This window comes from Octodon degus, unplaced genomic scaffold (assembly GCF_000260255.1).
Source record: "Octodon degus isolate 3935 unplaced genomic scaffold, OctDeg1.0 scaffold00266, whole genome shotgun sequence".
NCBI lineage: Eukaryota > Metazoa > Chordata > Mammalia > Rodentia > Octodontidae > Octodon > Octodon degus.
This window is the reverse complement of record NW_004524842.1, coordinates 277285-283229: the sequence shown is the minus strand read 5'-3', so window position 1 is coordinate 283229 and position 5945 is coordinate 277285. Positions and strand designations below refer to the sequence as shown.

General features: G+C 40.2%; 1 protein-coding gene and 1 pseudogene across 3 annotated transcripts in view; both read right to left on the bottom strand.

Annotated features, from left to right (window-relative positions):
- The window catches only part of Bco2 (beta-carotene oxygenase 2), a 49776-nt gene that overhangs the window by 42280 nt on the left and 1551 nt on the right, over nucleotides 1-5945 (bottom strand). Inside the window, exon 1 of one of the 3 annotated variants that reach the window (XM_023706622.1) lies at nucleotides 1293-1335. The exons of the other annotated variants lie outside the window; for them this stretch is intronic. The gene's annotated coding sequence lies outside the window, so the exon portion shown is untranslated. Of the gene's footprint in view, nucleotides 1-1292; nucleotides 1336-5945 lie in introns of those variants that run through there. 3 annotated transcript variants of the gene reach the window in all.
- On the bottom strand, nucleotides 3083-3972 carry LOC111814084 (annotated as a pseudogene).

Sequence of the window (5945 nt, the reverse complement as noted above, 5' to 3'; positions counted from 1 at the left end):
CCTCCTTTTTCTCTAATTTTGGTCTTCAAACTTAGGTTGTTAACCCTCCAGAAGAGCAGTTTATTGTTATTATCATACAACCTAGGCTGTTAAGCTTAATCTCACTATCTGTCTGAATATCAAACATCTTAGGCATAACATGGAACAGTTATTTTTCATCAGGTATTGATATGATGAACTTTAAGTCCCTACAGAATATGATGAAAAAACATTTAAGAGGAACTCTTGAAGACACTGGGGTAGGCAAAGAGTTCATGAACAAAAATCAAATTGCTCGGGAAATGGTTGAAAGAATTAACAAATGGAACCTGCTCTTACTGAGACGTTTTTTCGTGTCAAAAGAAATTACCAACAAAGTGAAAAGGCAACCCACAAATTTTGAAAACATCATGACAAATAAGTACTCAGACAAAGGTCTTCTCTCTTTATAAAGAACTAAAAAACACTAGGGCCCCAAAATTTAAAGACCCAATCTAGAAATGGGCATCTGAGATAAACACATGCTTCTCAGAGGATGACATTAAAGAAGCAAATAAATATATAAAAAAATGCTCCACATCACTAGTCATCCACGAAATGCAAATTAAAACAAGATTGAGATATCATCTCACCCAGAAAGAATGGCTATCATAAAGAAATCAACCAACAACAAGTGTTGGAGAGGCTGTGGGGGAAAAGGAACCCTTCTCCACTGCTGTTGGGAATGTAAACTTGTGCAACCGTTATGGAAATCAGTGTGGAGACTCCTTAGAAAAGTTGGACTGGAAATCCCATTTAAACTAGCTATTCCTCTACTAGAAATTTTCCTGGAGGATCTGAAAACATCATATGATAGTGATATATGTGTGCCTATGTTTACAGCAGCACAATTTGTGATAGCCAAATCTTGGAAACAACCAAGATGTCCATCATCTGAGGAATGGTTGAAAAAGATGTGGTATTTTTACACAATGGAGTATTGCTCAGCTATAAAGAATGATAAACTTGAAGCCTTTGTATTGAAGTGGATGCCACTTGAACATATACTTATAAGTGAAATAAACCAGACAGACATGTGTAAATATCATATAGTTTCCCTAGTATAAGAACTCAAAAGAAGAACTAAGTAATTAAGTCCTCAAAAGAGGACTAAGAGAGGGAAAAGAGAAGAGCTAGGAAACATGAATATGTCAAGCTATACAGTTATATGTAGAAGATGGGCAAGGCAATGATCCTGAGAATATTCAGAAGATTTTTGAATCTAGTAGTTAATTGGAAAGATTCTCACCCTGACTAACTATATATGCTGATACCTGTGAACTAAGCAACTGCACTGAAGATGGTAATCTGTAATAGTAGTTTCGTGCTTGGAGTGCTGGTCATTGCGGTCTTCTGAATATGGACTGCTTGTCATGACATGCCAGTTGCTGCTGTGCTGTCTCTCGGGTAGACGATTGTTCAAAAAGAAGGGGGCGGTGAATGAAGGCAAGAGACAGGAAAAGGAATGTTGTAGGACTGTCCTGCTTCAAGGTTGTATATGGTTAGATTTTTGGATTTATGTGTAAACATAAGAATTATATAATTTGTTATGCCTATTTTTAAAATATATTCCAAATAAATATTATAAAATTAAAATGATAATGTGATGCAATTTGTCACCAAGGTTTGCAACAATTAAAAAGAATGACAACATATTCTACTGAGACAGGGAATATTTTTATAATTTTCCAGAATGTTTTTTCAATGATACCTGGCAAAATTTAATGTTGATTCACATATAGTCACTTACTCAACCCACTTTTTTTTTCTCCTGGGACCAGGGATTGAACTCAGGACCTTGCACTTGCCAGGCAGACACTTATGCTGCTAAGCTATATTCCCAGCCCTTCAACCCACTTTTTGATACCTACAAACAAATGCCATAGAAAAACCCTGTAAGGATTTGTAAATGTGCATTTGCTCAGGCTTTTTTTAGTTGATAAAAACACACTTGACAACAACCAAGGTCTACCAAGAGTGTTTGATTATAGGACACAATATTGTATGCATGCAGCTATCAGAAAGTTTATATTAAGTTTTTCATTTTTAATCTTATGAACTATCTTTTTATTTTAATTTCTTGTTAAAGTTATCGAACAGTTGTAAAAATACCTTACAGAACTTTTACACAGCTTTTAAAGATCATCCAATAAGACATATGTCTCTTTTCTCTTCAAATCATGTACTCAACAGAGTGCCAAGCACTGCCATCAGATAAAATGAAATAGAATCCAGACATAAAGGAACTGACTCACTAGTACACAGATAGATCACTGATCAGTGTTTTGCTTTAGCACTATTTCTCAAAATCTGGTGTGAGGACTGTTTGCAACAGAAATAACTACCTCATGTTGCTAAAACACGAATTCTTCAGTTCTACTCTGGACTAGGAAGTCAGAATCTCAGGGGTAGAGCCAGCAGGTACTCCTAGACATAGTAAAATTTGGGAATCAGTGTTAAAGAGTTCTTAAGAGGATTCTTTTCAAGGGAGAGAAAGAAACAGGCAGGTAGTCACCTCACTTTACTTCTATTAACATTGTCTATATTCGTCTTACTCTCTTCTTAGACTGAAATTCTCTGAAGTCAGGTATCTTATCCATCCTACTTAAGTAAGCTTAAAGTAAATAGCCTGACTAGGCATTTGTGGGAATAAAGACACACAAATTTTTTGTTGTGTTTTTGTTTGTCAGAACTAGAGACTGAATCCAGGGCCTTTGCGCTGAGCTATATCCTCAGCCCATTTTTATTTCAAGATAGGCTCTCACTGAGTTGCCCAGGTGAAGCTTAAAGTTGTGATTCTCCTGCCTAAACTTCCAGAGTATTGAGATTACAGTGTAAACCACTGTACTACCTGATATGAAGTTTAAATATTTTTAATTTTATAAAGTATTTACATTATCCATATGTTCTATACTGCATATGGATAGCAGTCTACTATACATTTTTCAGACTTCTCTGCAGCACTTGCCATGGTTGTTGACCTTTTTTTTTTTTTTAGCTGTTAGAAATTGTTTTATTTTTCACCAGCCTCATTCGCATTTTGCTGAAACATCGGCAGAACAATTCAAGACCACTCGGTGGTGGTTCCTACCCACTCAGTGGCCTGCATGGTAGGGGCTGCAGACCAATCTTCTGTGGCCAGCTGAGCACTTCAGTCTTCAGTAGGAAACTGCTGAATGGGTACAGAGGGCACCTGCATGCCCTCGGACCAGTCTGTGACCTCAGGCTGAGCAGCAGTGAACTCTGGAGCTGGTGCAGTCCATTCTTCCTCAAATTCCTCCTAAAAGGTCACAGCCTTTTCAGCAGTAGCCTGCTCTTCTTTTTCAACCTCTTCAGGATCCCCGTAGAAGTAGAGATCAGGCATCACTTCCCACGGGTGTTCATGGGAGATGGTGCCATGTATGCACAGCACTTCCCAAGCCAGCATCCACCATATCAGACCCACAGAGTGAGCTCCCTTATTGTTGCACGGGATAACAATGTCCACATAGCACAGAGGAGAATCTGTACTGCACAGAGCAATGGTTGGCAGATTGACATAAGATGCCTCCGTTAGGGGCTGTGGTCAGTCCTGGGGTCAGTAACCACCAGAAGATGTGGCTCTTGGAAGGCTGCCTGGATCTGGATAGTGAAGGTTCCAGGAGTGAAGCGGCCAGCAATAGGAGTAGCTCCAGTGGCAGCAGCAAACTTCAGCACAGCCCACTGGCCGGTGCTCCTGGAAGATATGACACTGATGTCAGCAGGGTTTTCAATGGCCACTATGGCTCAAGCTGCCAGGAGGAGCTTCTCCCAAGTCTGCTTCAGATTTATGATGTAGATTCCATCACTTTTCCTTTTATAGATATACGGCTCCATCTGGAAATCCAGGTTGGTGCCACCTAAGTGGGTTCCTACAGCAAGGAATTTGAGGACGTCCTCCTCCTTCATTTGCAGGACATCAAGGGCTCTGGACATTGTGAAGTTTCCCTTTAAGTTATTTTTTTTTTTTTTTAAATTTATTTATTTATTTATCCATCTATCCGTGTGTGGCTAGCTCAGCCCACCAGGGGGCGCGGCTGGCTGGCATGTGGTGCTGGGGGATAGAACCGTGGTCCCTGTGCTTCAGGCAAGCTTGTTCCAAGTAGGTGCTTTAGACCACTGAGCCATCTCACCAGCCCTCCCTTTAAGTTATGATGGGAAATCAAGAACAACGCCGTATGGACCCTGCCAGGGAGCACGGAAAGGGGGACATCTCCTTAAAACCATTTATCTTCTTGGATTCAGAGACACTGCACTATTCTAACTTTCTTTCTCACTCTCTGGCTACTCTCTGCTTTGTGTCAGCTTCACTGCTCATTGGCTGACAACTTTAGGAAAATTCCTGAATTTCTCTGAGTCTCAAAATTTTCAATGATAAAGTGAGGGTAAAAGAAGGTTAATATTCTTGTTCATGTATATTTATTATCATTATTAAATATGTTATTTTCCAAATTTCAATGCCTTCCATTGGCTCCTTTTCCCCTTATCACTACATAAAGGTTCCTAATTAAACCTTGAACCTTTAATCTCAGCATTCTCCCCTGATAATTTCATGTAGTTTCTTAAATTCATCAGTTCCTTCTTAGGAGTGACTCGTAACATATTAACATAGATTTTTTTTCATTTCCCCCCTTCTAAATCAATTTTTACAGCAGCTATAGTATCCAGCCACAAGATCCCTGTGGACCCTAAATTATTCTTGTCTACTCCTCCTCACATTCACTAAGTTGTGTAGACTATGCCTACACAAGACCAAGAAAGAGCTCCCAGGGAGATGGCACAGGGTGGCTAATAAAAATTATTTAAGGTTCAAAACAAGAATGCCTGGGAAAAATTATTTTTTTTTTCTAGTCCCCTCTTCTACGTAGCTCCTCCAATATTTTCCCCCTGACTTGTACTTGTCCTCATCAGCACTGATGACTCACTCAGCTTCTCTTTTTAGTCAATTTCTTTGTGTCCTAAATCAGGCCCTCATGTCTTAGCAAGATACTATTATAAGAGCCCCTAATGAGAAGAAATTAGGTAGGAATCTGGCTGTTTTAGGCCAGAGATTTCTAATTTGTGGATGTCTTAATCCTTTTAGCCTTTGGGATGGTTTAAAGACCCAAGACAATTGTCTCCAATTGCAAGCAGACCATCAGGACTTCTTTTGGTTTTTGGTTCAGTGAGACAGGTTATCTATATGAAGCCCAGGCTGGCCTCTAACTTGCAGTGATCCTCCTGCCTCAGTCTCCCAAGTGCTAGGTGTGTGCCACCATGCCTGACTCATCAAGACTTCTGATCCATCCTTTTACAACAATGTGCAGGAAAAATATTATTTTCTACCTGTGTTACAATGTTTAAAAGGTTGGGAAAATGCTACCAAATTAACTTTACTAAATATAGATCTAGCTGGGCACAGTGGCACACACCTGTAATCCTAGCACTTGGGAGGTTGAGGCAGGAAGATCCAGAAATTTGAAGCCAAGTGGGCTACCAAGTGAGTTCAAGGCCAATCTGAACTTCATAGCAAGACCCTGTCAGTCAATCAATGCATACATACATACATACATACTGTATGATGCAGTCCTCTACAAAACCTCCAATAAATGACTTGACATAGTCTACCAAGTGAAATCTACACTGCTTGCCAGGCACTGATGAAAGCCCAGGGCCGCCTCACTGCAACCTACATGTCCACATCCGCCTTCACTCTAGCCTAACTGGACCACTTCCCCTTCTCTTATTCTCATAATTACACCATTCTCTTCACCTAGAGTACTTCCAGTCCCCTGCAGATGAAATACACATACCAACTCATCGTTTAAGACCCAGTTTCCGGGGGGCCTGCCCCTTAGCTCAGTTCTTTAAGTGGCTGCTTCAACAAAGCAGTCAGGCTCAGGTTGCTGTGGTTCGATCCCCACAACACA